The sequence below is a fragment of the Lontra canadensis genome, unplaced genomic scaffold, assembly GCF_010015895.1.
Source record: "Lontra canadensis isolate GAN:19392208 unplaced genomic scaffold, GSC_riverotter_1.0 scaffold24, whole genome shotgun sequence".
In the NCBI taxonomy this organism is placed as follows: Eukaryota; Metazoa; Chordata; class Mammalia; order Carnivora; family Mustelidae; genus Lontra; species Lontra canadensis.
In genome coordinates this window covers 8,173,787-8,192,390 of record NW_022631018.1, presented here as the reverse complement: position 1 = coordinate 8,192,390, position 18,604 = coordinate 8,173,787, and the positions used below count along the sequence as shown (strand labels likewise).

General features: G+C 38.0%; 1 pseudogene; it reads left to right on the top strand.

Annotated features, from left to right (window-relative positions):
• Positions 1-12,668, top strand: part of LOC116870654 — a 35,626-nt pseudogene extending 22,958 nt beyond the window's left edge.
• The last annotated feature ends 5,936 nt before the right edge of the window (positions 12,669-18,604 follow it).

Below are 18,604 nucleotides of genomic sequence, written 5' to 3'. Positions count from 1 at the left end.
ATAAAAAGAAACCAAACAGAAATTCTAGAATTGAAATACATCGTAACTAAAATGAAAAATTTGCAAGACGGACTCAACAGTTTATTTGAGCAGGGGGAAGAAAGACTCAGAGAAAGTGAAAATAGATTAACTGATATTACTCAGTCTAAGCAAACAGGAAGAAAAAGAAACAGAGCCAGAAGTCCTGTGGGACAATACCATACATATCAACAAAAAAATAATGTGACTCTCAGAAGGAGAGGAGAGAGAAAAAAAAGAAGAAAGAATATTTCATTGAATAATGGTCAAATTATTTACTCATCACAAACTTGATGAAAAAAATTAATCTGTATATCTAAGCAGCTCAGTATACTCTAAATAGGATAGAATGAAAGAGATCCTCACTAAGATATATCACAATTAATCTGTTAAAAGATAAAAAGAATCTTGAAAACACCAAAAAAGAAGGGACTTATCACAGGAAGTGTTTCTGTAAGATTAATTGACAATATCTCATCAAAAACAACAGATAACAAAAGACAGGGATATGGTATAATTACAATGGTGAAAGAAAAGAGGTAACTCTGCCAACTGTGAGCTCTATATTCAGAAACACTCTCCTCCAAAAATGGAAAAATTAAGGCATTCCCAGATTTTAAAAAGAAAAAAAAAAACTGAGCAAGTCTGTCACTAGTAGACCTTTCCTACAAGAAATACTTGAGTCCTCTAGTCAGATATAAGATGACATGAGACAGTAACTCAAATAAAAGAGGAAGAAATAAAGACCATAGCAATGGTAGCAATGTGGGTAAGTGTAAAATAGAAGATAAATGTATTTTGTGTTACTCCTGTCTTCCAATCTGATTTAAAAGACCATAAACCAATTATTACAAATCTGTGTTGGTAAGTACACCATGTATAAAGATGTAATTAATATGACAAAAACAATCCAAAAAAGGAGGGGAAAATGGAATAGAGATTTTGTATAATATTGAAATTAAATTGGTGTTAATCCTACATGGATTGTTACAAATTGTCAGTTGTAAATTCCAGGATAACCACTAAGAAAGTAACTGAGGGTTGCCTGGGTGGCTCAGTTGGTTAGGAGTCTGTCTTCAGCTCAGGTCATGATCTCTGGGTCCTGGGTTCAAGCCCCACATCAAGCTCTCTGCTCAGCAGGGATTCTGCTTCTCTCTCTCTCTCTCTCTCCCTCTGCCCCTCCCGACTGCTCATTCTCTGACTCTCTCTCAATCTTTCTCTCTCAAATAAATAAACAAAATCTTTAAAAAAAAAAGTAACTGAAAAAAATGTAGTAAGAGAATTGGCAAAGGAATTAAAAAGACATAAATGTATAGAAAATAAACAGCAAAATGGCAAATGTAAATCCTACCTCACCAGTAATTTAAACTAAACAACAATGAATTAAGCACATCAACTAAGAGACAGAGATTAGCAGAATTGATCTTAAGAAAAAAAGATCCAACAGTATACTATCTAGAATACACACAATTTTTTCCTTTAAAAAAAAATTCTAGTTTTTAGAATTTTAGGTTCACAGCAAAACTGAGCAGAAGGTGCAGAGATCATATACCTCCACCACACACACAGACACATACACACATATACACACACACACAGCCTCCCCTACAATCAACACCCAACACCAGAGTGACACATTGTTACAACTGATGAAGCAAAACTGACACATCTTTATCACCCAGAATCCATTTACTTTGGGTTTGTGCATTCTAGGAGTTCAGACAAATATATAATGATATGTATCTACCACTATAGTATACTGCAGAATAATTTCACTGCCCTAAACATCCTCTGTGGTCCAAGTCCATTCCTTTTGATTAGTGAATAATATTCCACTGTAGGGCTATGCAACCCGCTTTTATCCACACCTGTTGAAGTTTATTTGGATTGTTCCCAGTTTTGTTTAAAGGTTTTTTTTTTAATTCAATTAATTAACATATAGTGTATTGTTAGTTTCAGAGGTAAAAGTAAGTGATTCATCAGTCTTATATAAAACCCAGTACTCATCACATCACATGCCCTCCTTAAAGTCCATCACCCATTTACTCCTTCCCCTCCAGCAACCTTCAGTTTGTTCCCTATGATTAGGAGTCTCTCATGGTTTGTCTTTCACTCTGATTTTATCTTGTTTTGTTTTTCCCCTCCCTTCCCCTATGCTCCTCTGTTTTGTTTCTTAAATTTCACATATGAGAGAAATCATGTAATTGTCTTTCTCTAAATGACTTATTTCACTTTGCATAATACTCTCTAGTTCTATCCATGTCATTGCAAATGAAAAGATTTCATTTTTTGATGGGCTGAGTAATATTTCTTTATATATATATCTATATATATCTATATATATCTATATATAGATATAGATATAGATATAGATATATCACCTTCTTTATTCATCTGTCAATGGACCTCTAGGCTCTTTCCATAGACTGGTTCTTATGGACATTGCTGCTATGAATACTGGGATGCTGGTGTCCCTTCAGATCACTACATTTCTGCCTTTGGGGTAAATACCTAGTCATGCAAGTGCTGGGTCATAGGGTAGCTCTATTTTCAACTTTTTGAGGAACCTCCATACTGTTTTCCAGAGTGGCTGCACCACCTTGTGTTCCCACCAATAGTGTAAGAGGGTTCCCTTTTCACTGCATCCTTGCCAACATCTGTCATTTCCTGACTTACTAATTTTAGCCATTATGACTGGTGTGAGGTTGTACCTCATTGTGGTTTTGATTTGTATATCCCTGATGCTGAATCATGTTGAACATTTTTTTCATGTGTTTGTTGGCCATTTGTATGTCTTCTTTGAAGAAAACTGTTTATGTCTTCTGCCCATTTCTTGACTGATCTGTTCTTTGGGTGTTGAGTTTGATAAGTTCTTCATAGATTTTGGATACTAGCCCTTCATCTGAGAAGACATTTACAAATATCTTCTCCCATTCTGTCGGTGGTCTTTTGGTTTGTTGACTGTTTGTTGTGCAAAAGCTTTTTAACTTGATAAAGTCCCAATAGTTCATTTTTGCCTTTGTTCCCCCTGCCTTTCAAGGCATGTCTAGCAAGAAGTTGCTCTGGGCAAGGCTGAATACACACAATTTAGAATCAAAGACATAAATATGTTAAAAGTAAAAAGGCAGGAAAATATACAGCAACAAAAAGAGCTGGAGTGGCTAACCTAATATAGACAAAACAGGCTGTACAAAAATTGCTACTAGAGATAAAGTAATATATGACATAATAACAAAGGTGTCATTCTAATAAGATGTACAATAACCATAAATGTATATGAACAGAACTGCGGAGCCCCAAAATACATGAAGCAAAAACAGAATTCCAGAGAAAAATAGTTCAACAGTAATAGTCAGAAACTTCCAAACTCCACTCTCCAAAATGGAGAAAACAACTAGACATACAATCAACAGGAAGTATACAAGACTGACCACCACAAGTGGTCCTAATACTATATCCCAAACCAGCAGAATACACATTTTTTCTTATTGAATATGGAATGTTTTCCAGATAGACAATAAGTAGGTCATAAAGTAAGTCTTTAAAAAATGGAAATGACAAAAAATATATTCTATGAATATAATGCAATAGAATTAGAAATCAACAAAAGAAAAACTGGAAAACTCACAAATACATGGAAATTGTATAGCATACTGTTAAGCAACCAATAGGTCAAGGACAAAATCACAAGGGAAATTAGAAATACTGAGACAAACGAAAACAAAAACACAACATACCAAAAGCTATGTCATGCCTCAAAAGCAGTGTTCACAGGGAAATTTAGAGCTGTAAATAATTATAATTAAATGTACATTTGAGGCACCTGGCTGGCTTAGTTAGAAAAGTCATGCAACTCTTGCTCTTGGGGTTGTCAGTTCAAGCCCCACACTGAGTGTAGAGATTACTAAATAAATAAACTTAACAAAATACATTTACCAAACCAAAAACCACACTTACCTTTAAAGAACTAGAAAAAAGAAGAGCAAACTAAACCCAACACAAGAAGGATAGAAATAATAAAATTAAAGGGCAGATTAAAGGAAATAAACATTAAAAAATAGAATTAACAAAACCAAAGTTTGAGAAGATCAACAAACCTGACAAAAATGTCACAAGACTGAACAACAATAACAACAAAAAGATTCCAAAAATAAGATGTCATTATTAAAGATCTTACAGAAATAAAAAGGATTATAAGAAATACTATGAACAACTACATGCCAACAGATGAGATAACCTAGATGAAATGGATAAATTCCTAGGAAAACAAACTACTAAAAGTTATATAGAAGAAACAGAAAATTTCAACAGACCTATTACAAGCAAAGAGATTTAATCAGAAATTTAAAAAAAAAAATCCCCCAAAAAGAAAAGCCCAGGACCAGATGGTTTCCCTGCTGAATTCTACTAAACATTTTTAAAAAGAATTAACACATCCTTTCCAAACTCTTCACAAAAAGTAGGAGAGAGGTGAAACTTCCTACTTCTTTGTATGGAGCCAACATTACCCTGATACCAAAGACAGATAAAAATAGCACAAGAAAACTACAGGGAGCGATATTAGAAAGAGGGCAGAACAGGAAGACCTAGACCCTTCTTCTTACAAAAACACATCGATTCAACAACAATGCATGGAAAAATTCCTCTTGAGGGAAATCCAGAAACTAAACGATAGCCTCCTGCATCCTGAGCGAATACAAAACCAGACTCCTCAAAGCTGGTAAGGATATTTGGAACATACCAGAATATCCACCCCTGGCACAGCAGCATACAATAGACAGCAGCATACAATAGCTCCCAGCTTCTGCCAAGGGAGGAAAGAACTGGTTCAAGCATCCAGTACCCCAATTTTTCTGAGGGTACTCCCCCAAAGGACTGTCTTCCGTCTTACCAATCTTGGATCTCAGAGAGTCCCACCATATTTAAGTGCCTGAGGGAGAATGGAGATAGCTGCTCCCCTTGGCTCCTCAAAGAGTGAGCAGACAAAAACCACAGCTGACTGCAAGAGTTGCTCTGCTGTCTAAAGCCACAGCTCTTCTGGGGGCTACCCAAAGGACTGGCTTCTGACTTATGTGCCCTGGAGTGCTGATGCACCTGGCATAATCTTGTTGCACAGAAGCTGGTAAGAACAGAGATGGAGACTTGGGATGGCAGTCACTATAGTACCCCTCCAAGTTCAGCACAGAGTGAGTGAATGAAAAATCCCAGATGCCAGCTTCTTCCCAGAGAGTAAAAGAATTGGACTGAATCTCTAGCAACCCAATTTTCTGAGAAGTGCCCAAGGAATTGACTTTAGTTTTGCTTGTCCTTGTGCACTGACAGAACTTGGCGTACCCTAGATGCCCGGGAACTGCGAAGAACAAAGAACATGAGCTGAACTAGAACATGGGTTCAAGAGGCTCCCAGAATCTCTGGTTGAGCTAATTGCTAAAGCTTTCTCCAGTACAAGGCCAATCTGTGAAGACTGGGGGAGTACCTACTTTTTCCAATGCACAAGAGTTGAGAAAAATGAAGAATCAGAAAAAGATGTTCCTATATTAAGAACACATAGGGGTGTCGGGGTGGCTCAGTCAGTTAAGCGTCCAACTCTTGGTTTTTGGCTCAGGTCATGATCTCAGGGTCATGATATCGAACCCCACATCCAGTTCCCCAATCAGCAAGGATTTAGCTTAAGAGTCTCTCCCTCTCCCACTAATCCTCCCCTGGAAGTGCTCACACTCTCTCTTAAAAAATAAAGTAAGGGGCGCCTGGATGACTCAATGGGTTAGGCCTCTGCCTTCCGCTCAGGTCATGATCCCAGGGTCCTGGGATCGAGCCCCGCATTGGGCTCTCTGCTCAGCAGGGAACCTGCTTCCCCCCTCTCTCTCTGCCTGCCTCTCTGCCTACTTATGATCTCTCTTTGTGTCAAATAAATAAATAAAATCTTTTTAAAAAAAGTAAAATAAAATAAAGAATAGAATATACAAAGAAATTTTGAAACTCAACATCAAAAAGACAAACAACTTAATTTTTTAAATAGGCGAAGGGTTTGAATAGATATTTTTCCAAAGAATATGTACCAATGGCTGATAAGCACATGAAAAGATACTTAACATTATCATTCATTAGGGAAAAGTAAATAAAAACAAAGAGATGACACATCACACCCACTGATTATAAGCAAAACATGGACAATAACAAGTGCTAGTAAGGATTTAGAGAAATTGGAACACTTACACTTTGCTGGTAAGAATGTAAAATGGTGCACCACTTTTGAAAATGGACTGGCAGTTCCTCAAAATGCTAAACATAGAGTTACCATATGACCCAACAATTCTCCAACTAAGTATATCATGGAGGGCATTCAAAACATATATATACATACAAAAATGTGTACAAGACTATTCAGAGCATTATTTATAATAGTTAATAAATGAAAACAACCCAAATAGGGGCGCCTGGGTGGCTCAGTGGGTTAAGCCCCTGCCTTCAGCTCAGGTCATGATCTCAGGGTCCTGGGATCAAGCCCCACATCGAGCTCTCTGCTCAGCGGGGAGCCTGCTTCCCCCTCTCTCTGCCTGCTGCTCTGCCTACTTGTGATCTCTGTCAAATAAATAAATAAAATCTTAAAAAAAAAAATAACCAAAATACCCATCAACTGATGACAGATAAGCAAAATAAGGTAGAGCATGCCACAGAATATTACTTGGCCATAAAAAAGGAATGAGGCGCTGATACCAGTTATAACATGGTTGAACCTTGTCAACTTTATGCCCCATGAAAAGCCAGACCAAAAAACCACATATTGATGATTTTGTTTATACGAAATATCCAGAATAGACAAACATCAAGTAAATTAGTTGTCACCAGGAGTTGGGGGAGGGCATGAAGAACTGCTAATACATAAGGCAGGGTCTCTCCCTTTGGTTTCCAAAATGTTCTGAAATTAGATGGTGGTGATGGTTGCAAAATTTTGTGAATATACTAAGTCTAGGTTGTGGATGTTATATGAATTATATCTCAGTATAAAGAAAAAATAAATCTTATTTGGAATAGTTTTTTTACTTACAGAAAAGTTGTGACGATTATTGCACAGTTCCCGTATACTCTAAATCCTATTGTCCATGATTAACATCTTCTATTAGTATTAGTATTTGTCACAGCTCATGAACCAATATTGATACATTATTATTAACTGAAGTCCATACTTACTAAAATTACCTTGGTTGTCACCTACTGTCATTTTAGGGTACCACATTAAATATAATTATGTCTCTTTAGCCCTCTCTTTACTGTGACAATGTCTTAGATTTCTCTTATTTTTGATGACTCCAATAGTTTCGACATGCACTGTTACGGGCTTTGTAGAATCTCTCAGTTAGGATTTGTCTGATGTTTTTCTCACAAATGGACTGAACGTATGTGTTTTGGGGAGGAAGAATACATAGGCAAAGGCTCTTCTCATCATATTATATCAAGGTTATCGTACTAGCAATACAATTTTTCTCTGTTGTTGTCTGGCTGAATTAGTGTTTGAGTAGTATCAGATTTTTCCATTATAAAATTATTCTCCCACCTCTTCCATACCGTTCTCTTAAAAAGCAAGTTAAAATATACAGATCATACTTAAAATTTGAGGAGTTATGTACCATCTCCCTGAGTGTGAAATATCTCCCTAAATTATTTAGAAATTTTCTGACCTGCTGTCTCTTATCTATTTACTTATAAATATGTATATCGGTATGGACTCATGGATATTTTATTTTATATATATTTTTTATAATCATATACTATTTTATTTTATTGTTCAAGTTGCTCCAGCTTTGGCCACTGAGCTTTCCGTTGGTTCATTTGTCTCTCTGACATACTACTATTATTGTGTTTTTCCATTTGCCTCCTTTGTTTCTTGTCTGTTAGCATTTCTTTCCTCTCTGCAGTACAAGATGCTTCCAGGCATCATCTTGCATGTCCCAGACCTAGAATCAGCTATTCCTCCAAGAGCCAGTGTTAAAATATTAAATACTCAGATATTCACTGGAAAACAACTGCTACTCTGGGTCCCCTGAGTGCCCCCTCACCCTCCTTTCATGCTGGCCCTTTGCCACCACCACCTAGTAACTAAAAGGTGAATGTCTTGCACAGGAGGAGGCCCAAGAACCCAGAATCCTACCCCAGGACAAGAGGCTGCCTCTAGCTTCTGTTCTGATTGGTCCCTGCCAGTGCCAGACTGTTAAATACTTTGACTCTCATCCCTGCTTTACAGCTAGTGATTATTTTAATCTTTGCTTTCTGTAACTTAATGCTGTTTAAAAGAAGACAATGTGAAAAGTTAATATATGCTATTTTCTTCCTTTAAAAACGTCTTTCTGTGGTCAAGACAGAGAGTACACTCCACGTCCTAGGATTGCTTCTTTCAGACGGTCCTATGTTAAAAAAAAAAAAAAAAAATTGCTCTAAGTTACCCCAAGAAGAAAAATTTATCTTGTCACAGGCATCTTTTAAGAGAACATAATTTGAAAAGACTTATTTCATGTAGGTCTTGTACCCTGATTTTGATTGTTTGACAGATCACAGGTGCATTTCTTCATTCCTAAGATTTGTACAGCCCTACAGCATTCTGTGCTACCATTTAATAACTCCAACTGATGTGAGTTTTGGAGTGATGTTGTCAGCTTATCTGGCATGAAGTGAGTCCTGGGCTACAGGCGGACAACTTTGCTGTCACATGAAGTGTTTAAGGACACTAGTGCTAAGGATGTTGACAACTCTATCACATAGGCTCTTTCTGTTGATTGGGTGATTTGCTTTTGTGACAGTGTTATAAATGTTTATGCTTCTTCTGAATAACTGGGCACAAAGAGGTGTATCATGGATTCCATTTCCCTCTTATCCTAGGCTTCTAGTAGGCTGTGAGTCAAATTTGGGTTCCATTGTAGCCAGGCTGTAGAGTTTTGTAGAATTAAATACTAGTGTGATATCGCTTTCCTAGTATAATTTTCTCTTTCATTGTTTCATTCATATAATTACACATCAGGCACATAAACATAAATATATGACAGAGTATGCTATTTAATATTATGGCTACATTGTGGCCCAATCATCAATCACACTAAATATTTAGGTGGTTATTACTTTCATTAAGTAAACAGATTAAATCTCACAGAATTGTCATTCATGCCTTTATTTCTTCAGTTTTGCTTTTGTTCTTATACCATTTCTTTGCCATATTTAGCCCTCTATCTGCTTACATATCACACTCCTTTTCTAATAAATCAGGAGAGAAGCCTGATACTAAGGTGATTTATATATTTAAAATTTATTCTATTTCTCTTTGTTTTTATTCACTGGAGCTCAACAAGATAGAAACTACATTCACTCAAGGAGTCAAACACTTGTCTTGTTCTCACTAACTCAATTGTGTCATCAATTTTCTGTTGTACTGGGTTTGATTAAACTGTAAAAGCCAGCTTTCCCTCAGTTTCATGATGAGCCACTTGAAATACACCTTGTATTTCAATGGACATGAATGACTTGAATGTCTAGAATCTTAAGATGAGCCTAATAGAATTCTGTCTCTAACTTTGGCCATCATTACAGTACATAGCAACTAAGTGCTATTTTTGCCTTGCAAGTAACCCCTTTCTTTCCTCTGTTGAAAGTAACCATATTTCCTCTAGGGGACATATCCCATACAGTTTGGTTAGAGCTGCTACTTCTATCTACACTTGGAAAATCAGCTATGTCATGACTCCATTCACAGTCATTTAAGGATGGGCAAGTGACCCAAGCTGGGCCTAAGCGAGCCTTTCCTGGAGCTTTCATGTTAAAGTCATTAAATAAAAAATTTTGTTCTATCCACTAATGAAGAAAAGGTGGCATGAAGTGAATCTTGGGCTGTAGACAGAGGTCTTGCACTCAGACGAAGATAGCCTATGGCACAGGTAGAAAGAGATTTGGTACCTTAATGACATTGTTTTTGAGCCCTTGCCTTCAGCTACATCTGGAATCAGCATCATTGATCAACTCTTCAGTTATGTGAGGCCAAGAAAATATCATTTTTAAGCCAAACTGAACAGTTTCTGTCTTCTGCAACTAACAATCCTAACCACTGTATACTGTATTAGGTGATAATAAAGATAGAGACCAAGCATCACTGGAATACAAATGAGAAGGTAACTGAGCTTGAAGGGGCCAAGGAGGGCTGCCCAGAGGATGTAGTGGATGAATTCAATCTTTTAAAAAATGAGTTTTCAAAGACAGGAAGTCGGTTGAACAGATCAATCAGATCAAACAATGTGCCTAAAAACCTGGGATCATGAAAGAGTACAGCACATCAGATTCTAGAATCCAGAACATGTGGCAGGTAGGTGCAGACTGCAGGTTGTACTCAGGAAGCAGAAGCTGAGATGGAGTTTTGCATACCAAATATTTAGTAGGCATCAATGTAAGTAGATGAAAGGAGTCAAACTTAGGATCGCATAGAGGAGAAGAGATGAACCGCAAAGCTTTGGCCACCTCCATGGACAGTTTGGGGTTGAAAAGATAAGGCTTTTAAACTCCCCACTGCAATCAGTTATTGGAGGAGGGCCCTATGGAAAGTTACGTCTCCAGGCAAGAGTGTTCTCCGCAGATGGGGTAAATCCTGAAGCATCTAACAGCTCCCTCAACAAGGTGCTCAACAGACCCTTGTACGATTGGGTGTCTAGGTAATACATTTCTGTGTCTTTCAAAGGAGCAGAGGGATGAATTTAAAAAAATAAAGAGAGAACATTTTTCTTCATATGGAACCTCAGATGGTATACTATGAATTTTGGTCTTTATCCTGTAGGTATCAGAAATCTACTGAAAGGGTTCAGTTGGGAAGTGGAAAGATTCTATGTTCTCTTTAGAGAAGGACTTCTGAAATTTATTCATTTAGTCATTGAAAATTATTCATTTAGTCATCTTCCATAGCCAGGCATTATTCTACATAGTCGAGATGTACTGCTGAAAACAAACAAACATCTTCATTCTCATGAAGTTCATACTTTAGAAAAGGCAGATGGGCAATAAATAATAAACATGATATATCAGTAAATTATGGACTATGTTAGGAGACTTAGTGCATGGAAAAAACAGAGTAAGGAAAGAGGGATGAGAAGTGCTGGGGAGAGAGTTTCAGATTTATGATTTAAAATAGGATGATATATACAGAAGGGGTGAGCCATAGATATCTACGGGAGCAAGCCAGGCAGGAAAGGACAGCCAGTAAAAGAGCCCTCAAGCAAATGCTTGTCCAGAAGTACTGAAGAGAAAGGTCAGAAGTCATCTCCAGAAAAGTGTGAAAGTGAGTGGAATAGACCAATGCTTCTCCTACTTTTTTTTCCCCACTTTGTATACTCCTCTCCTCCCAGAATCAGTTTTTTGTTCGCTTAGAGCAAGCTAACCCCCATTAAGAATGAGTGAAGTAGGGGCGCCTGGGTGGCTCAGTGGATTAAGCCTCTGCCTTCAGCTCAGGTCATGATCTCAGGGTCCTGGGATTGAGCCCTACATCAGGCTCTCTGCTCAGCAGGGGGCCTGCTTCCCCCTCCCCCTCTGCCTGCTTCTCTGCCTACTTGTGATCTCTTTTTTTCTCTCTAATAAGTAAAATCTTAAAAAAAAATGAGTGAACTAAAGAAATGTAGCATTACTGGCACGTAGCTGACATTGTCTTCTTCATGTGGTGCCTACAGCCACTTCTCTTCGGGCACAATGACAACTCTTAAAGGAAAAACTGACTGCACCAGTTGCAGAAGAACAGACAACCATCCCAAACAGCAAGGTCACTATAGTGGGTGCTGGGCAAGCTGGTATGGCAGGTGCCATCAGCATTCTGAGAAAGCTTCTGGCTGATGAACTTGCCCTTGTGGATGTTCTGGAAGATAAACTCAAAGGAGAAATGATGGGATATGCAACATGGGAGAGCTTGTTTCTTCAGACACCTAAAACTGTGGCAGATGAAGATTATCCTATGACTGCCAACTCTAAGATTGTGGTGATGACTGCAGGAATCCAGCAGCAGGAAGGAGAGAGCTGGCTCAATCTGGTGCAGAGTAATGTTAATGTCTTCAAATTCATTATTCCTCAGATAGTCAAGTACAGTCCTGGTTGTATCATAATTGTGGTTTCCAACCCAGTGGATATTCTCACATGTTACCTGGAAACTAAGTGGACTCAGTGACTAGAAGCCCTGTGTGATTGGAAATGAGTGTAGCCTGGGTTCTGCTAGATTTCACTATTTTATGGCTGATAAAATTGGCTTTCTTCCTCGCAGTTGCCATGGTTGGATTTTTTTTTTAAAGATTTTTATTTATTTATTTGTCAGAGAGAGAGAGGGAGAGAGAGCGAGCACAGGCAGACAGAACGGCAGGCAGAAGCAGAGGGAGAAGCAGGCTCCCCGCCAAGCAAGGAGCCCGATGTGGGACTCGATCCCAGGACGCTGGGATCATGACCTGAGCCGAAGGCAGCTGCTTAACCTACTGAGCCACCCAGGCGTCCCGCCATGGTTGGATTTTGGGAGAATATGGCAACTCAAGGGTGGCTGTGTAGAGTGGAATGAATGTGGCAGGTGTTTCTCTCCAGGAATTGAACCTAGAAATGGGAAGAGATAATGACAGTGAAAACTGAAGGAAATGCATAAAATGATGGTTTAAAGTGTATACGATGTCATCAAGCTAAAAGGATATACCACCTGGGCTACTGGATTAAGTGTGGCTGATCTCATTAAAGCCATGTTAAAAAATCTATCCAGGATTCATCCAGTGTCAACGATGGTGAAGGGAATCCATAGCATGGAGAAAGAAGTCTTCCTGAGCCTTCCATGAATCCTGGATGCTCAAGGATTAACCAGTGTTCTCAGCCAGAAGCTAAAGGATGCTGAGGTTCCTCAGCTCAGGAAAAGTGCAGATACCTTATGGAACATACAGAAAGACCTAAAAGACCTGTGGCTTCTGGCTTCTGGGCTGTAATATTTAAAACTACAATGTGATTAATGGTGGGCATTTAGTTTTTTATCCATATACATGGATCAGTTTGCTTTTATCTTCCTAAATATATGAATCAGAGCTCACAGAATCAAAGCCCATACTTGGTTTAATGCTTGCAATATGAGCCCTTGAACAAATGAAATTAACTATCATAGTGCGCTTCTAAAAAAAAAAAAAAAAAAAGAAGAAAGAAAGAAAAAAAATGTAGTATTATTACCAGGAGGCAGCATGTATGAATGTTCTCGCTGTCATTAGATTCATGATCATAAATCTAAAGGATAACCATTCCGGATGGCTGTATGTTTTTCCCACCCATATCCGGCTATGTGGGTCAAAGCACGGAGAAAGCAGAGGTTCTATTTAACCCATGATGCACCAAATGAGAACAACAAACCTGAGAGCAGCAAAAGAATTAAAGCACTAGTCAGGGAAGGGATTATAATGCCTAGCCCTGGAACGCAAAGTGGATGAGCTAGAAGAAAGAATGTCAGGGAGATGAAAGGCAATGGAAAGGTGTTTAAATCAATGAACTGAAGTGCTGGTGAATGAAAGGATATTTACGGTTTTGTTTCTAGAAGGGTTGAGAGAAAAGTAGAAGCTGCTCATCTGAGGATAGAATACATGAAAATGAATGTAAGGAAAGTTTACAGAACTGATAATATCAAGGTATGGAGCGTTACCACAGGGCTAAGTAGCAGAAGCAGGGGCAGGGACATGTCAAGGGTCTCTCTGATGTCAACCCAGAAAGTGGAGGGAGAGGAGACCTCATTACTTCAGGATGAAGGTGGAAGTCCAGGCTCCCCATATTGTCTCTACTTGCCCAAGGTTTGGGACTTGTTAGTGTCCTGTGACAATGAGAGTTCTGCTCCCTGCTAAGCTTTTTAGGACACCACCCTCATTGCAGGAGATCAGCCTTTTAGGACACCACCCCCATAGTTCCGCGACTTTCCTTACAACCTGGTAAACGTGGAAGTCTAAATTCCCCACTTGGCCTTTGATGATCTGGGTGGAGGTAAGATCTGTGATCTAGGTTAGAATAGAGCGGTTATAGACTAAAAATATTCTGTCTTGCCAGGCTGCCAATTTTCTGGCTCTTTGATTAGTGATAGAAGGCTTTGTTTGGTGTTTTGTTGTTGTTGTTGTTTTGCCTTTTTTCTTCTCGCAGAGGCAATTATGATGCTTGTGGTCACTGAGAGAGTTCAGAGTTTTTAATGACCAAACTGGATGATACCAAGAGTTTCTTTAGAATCTAAAGGGAGAAAAGTAAGGGTAGATGTGGCCCTTTGAGAATTAGAGATATCTGCAATAATGATCAGTTCCTATTGTCAAGATTTGGTGAAAACTCACCCTCAGACATCAGTACTGGGGCAAACTATGGGCCAGAATAACCTGGTTGAAAATGAAACATGTGGCATCCTGGCCTCCCATAAGGTGTTTGAGAAAGACTGTCCATCAGTGTGATTGGAGAAATACTTCCTACACCCTTAATCAGGTACAAGTGGATACAACTATTTTTTGAAATCTTCTGGAACTCTGTGAAGCTCACCAGTGTCCAGGTCTATTAAACTCCAACGGAACAGGGAAAAGGATAGAGCAGACCAACAACTCCAGGGTTTGCTTTCAGAGCAGCCTTTAACAGAGCTAAAATGGCAGCAATGTCTAGAAGTTAAAGTAGGATGGTTGAATTTAAGCCATAAATCTGTTACGCAGACGAACAATCTGGTTACATTAAAGTATTCATGGCCTAACAGCAATTGTTTTCATTCAAAAGAGGATATAATGTGGAATTAATTATATGCTAATCACTTCAGTACAACAAATCATTTCCCTCAGAACAGACACTTCACTCACATTAAGACAGACAACTGATTTTTCCCAGATTCATACCACTTTCTCCTTGCAGTAAACACCACTGTCTATTAACCGGTTGAGACCGTCTACCCTTACCATCATCTGTCACCGGATGTGAGCTGCCCCAGGCCCATGCAACTCTCTTCAGGTAAAGTAAACCCCCAAAGAGCTGACAGCTGGGTCAGTAAGTCCTTCCCTGAATGGCATCTGCAAAGTGTATCTATCTCCATGTTCACCAGAAACAGGGTATCAATAAAGGCTGATTGAATGAATGAAACTAGTAAAGCATCAAATAATTCCATGACAGGGCAAGCAAAATAACTGGCTTTGTTTCAGCTCTTGTTGAATTTTCAGGAAGAAGTTACTATGATTCTGTAAAATAGACATTTTCCTCAGTTGGATTATTTTTATCTTCCATTAGCCAATTCACAATGCTTAATGCGCACTTTGGTAGTATGTGAAGACCTACAGGAAACACAAAGAGAAATAGAGAGTGTGGTTTCTTCGTTCAACCATATTAAAATCTTATTTTCTAGACTATATCCAGCCTGTATAAACATATCATAGAAAATTAGAATTTGGTGGTCCAAAAATCTTAGAACAGAGATATCCCCAAACTGAAGTAGGATACATTGATCTTACTACTAAGGCAATGGAGTCCAGAAATACAAAGGAACATATAAAAACACCATGGTTTTGATTCATCTCTCTGAGTTGGGTATCAAAAAAGAAATTTATGATTTCTAATTTTATAAGGTAAAGTAAAACAGGAAACCTATCTAACAGAACATGAAATGATATCCTTATATTATTAAACTGATTTTCGGTGGTCAAACAGATTGGAATTCAGATCCCTTCATTCCCCATGGTTATATATTTTTATCTTCATGTAACTTTATTCCCCACTGTTACATAGTGACTTTGAAGTATTAATGTTGATTTTTTTGTTCAATTGTCTCTGTACATTTCAGTTAATGTACATTGCTATGTAAAAATCTTTAGTCACTATGATTTATGTGAACAGGACAGCAACTCACTTATCCAGAGACTTCTTGGTAAAGACAAATAAAATAAAATAACAAAAACAGCATCTGGAGAACTGGATTCTTGCTTCCAAATCTTTCAGGAGCTGGGTTACCCTGAACAAGATCCATCATATTTTCAATTTCCTGTTTGGCTAAAGGAACATTAAAACTCCTATGAAGCTCCACTTTATCTTTGCTTTTGTTGTCTATGCTTTTGGTGTCATATGCAAGAAAACATTGCCAAGGCCAGTATCAAGAACATTTTTCCCTGTTTTTTTCTAGGAATTTTACAGTTCAGGTCTTATGATTAACTCTTTAATCTATTTTGGGTTTGGGGTTTGTTTTTTTTTTTTATTATTATTATGTTCAGTTAGCTACTGTAGAGTACATCATTAGTTTTTGATGTAGGGTTCAATGATTCATTAGTTACATATAACACCCAGTGCTCCTCACAACATGTAATCCATTTTGAGTTGATTTTTGTGTTGTGTAAGATAAGGGTCCAATTTCATTATTTTGCATGTAAATACCCAGTTTTCCTAACATCATTTGTTGGCGAGACTATCCTTGCCAAAGACCAGTTTGCTATACACACGTGGATTTATTTGGGAACACTCTGCTCTGTTCCATGAGTCTGTACATCTTTTTACCAGTACCATACTGTTTTGATTACTATAGTTTTAACATATACTTTGAAATTGGGAAATATAGGGGCACCTGGGTGGCTCAGTGGGTTAAAGCCTCTGCCTTCGGCTCAGGTCATGATCTCAGGGTCCTGGGATCGAGCCCCGCATCAGGCTCTCTGCTCCTCGGGGAGCCTGCTTCCTCCTCTCTCCCTCTGCCTGCCTCTCTGCTTACTTGTCTGTCAAATAAATAAATAAAAATCTTTAAAAGAAAAAAAAGAAATTGGGAAATATGCCCAGTTTCTTTTGTATACCAATTATACCTCAAAAAAAAACTGTTAAAAACTCCTATGAAGTGTGACTTTTTTAAACTCTAAGAGACACATTTGAAGGGCTCATTTACAGCATGGTTTAAACTTATTCTGTGTGCTTCTATAGGAAAGAGACCAGATCAAAGTTACAAGAAGGCTGGTGTCAGCTCACTAAGGAAGAATTTTCTAATATATAAAATTGTCCATTAGATCTGTTTGCCTCAGACAGAATTGCCTCTCTATCGCCTCAAGATTCAATGGGCTGAATATCTGCTATGGTTTTGAGAATGTTCTTGTATATACGGGAATGTTGGATTAGAGAACCTCAAAATTTATTTGTAAATCTAAGTATGCACAGTTCTTTGGAAAATAAATAGACTCTTCTCTGTAGAACGACTTATACTGCCTACTCCTTAGCTGGTAAATGCTTTCCAAGTTATTAATTCAATGTTGGAGTCTGTCATCTTTGTTATTATCTATAATAGGATACTCTCTCCTAGTAAGTCAGTTTGGGGAACTTCTAAGCCTCTGAGGGACTCCCATAGTATGGGGCAGATATTAGCAGAGAAACACCAAGTTTTATTCAAATAATGATGAGGATCTAGGGACCTCTAGCCTTTTCCTTATTATTGTCTTCTCCCTTGTCAAATGTGATAGTACATTCTCTGCTGATTATGTAAGATTTTGGCAGAGTGAAGTAAATATTTTATAAGTAAAAAATGCTATATGAATACAAAATTATTATTCATCAACATTTAATGATATCCAAGCAAGTGTCATCTTTGACACCAGAGACTTCAGTCTGGCAAACATGAGAAAACTGATTCATCAATGGAGCTCTTTGACTTCTATATCAAGAGCACCCATCTGACAAAGCCTTAGCAAAAATAATTTTAAGGGGCTAGGAATGGAGTGAGATTTCATTAAACATTTTTTAAAGAAAGCCACATAAATTAAAATTAGGTACAAACTACTTAAATCCATTCAACGTAGAATGGTAGAGACAAAGATTCTATCATATTATACATAGCAATCAGTTTCATTAAACGCATTCAGCCTAGCCATCTCTTTTATTTACATGCTGGCAAATTACCAAATTATGGTTTTCACTTTTTTAGTCTATTATTTCATGTAAAATTCTGTTCTGGTTAGCATGACTGGGATGGGGGGAATGGGGCTTACACTTAACTCTCCACCAGATGCTCTGTATCTTATTTCCTCTTAAGAAGATGAGGAAAAAGAGCACAGGTACCAACAAAACAGTGTTTCAAGGACCACTTCTTCAAAAAATAACAGTGAAAGACACACCAGTCATTCTTAGACGTTGAGTGTACTTTGATTTAAAGTGCACCATAAATCAAGGGTAACTGTACTCATTTATCAGATTTCTGGAACAGAGTAGAGAGCCCAGACATGGACCCTCAACTCTATGGTCAGTTAATCTTCGACAAAACAGGAAAAAATATACAGTGGAAAAAAAGTCTCTTCAATAAATGGTGCTGGGAAAACTGGGTAGCTATATGTAGAAGAATGAAACTCGACCATTCTCTTACACCGTACACAAAGATAAACTCAAAATGGATAAAAGACCTCAATGTGAGACAGGAATCCATCAGAATCCTAAAGGAGAACATAGGCAGTAATCTCTTCGATATCAGCCACAGCAACTTCTTTCAAGATAAGTCTCCAAAGGCAAAGGAAACAAACACCAAAATAAACTTTTAGGACTTCATCAAAATCAAAAGTTTCTGCACAGCAAAGGAAACAGTCAAGAAAACAAAGAGGCAACCCAC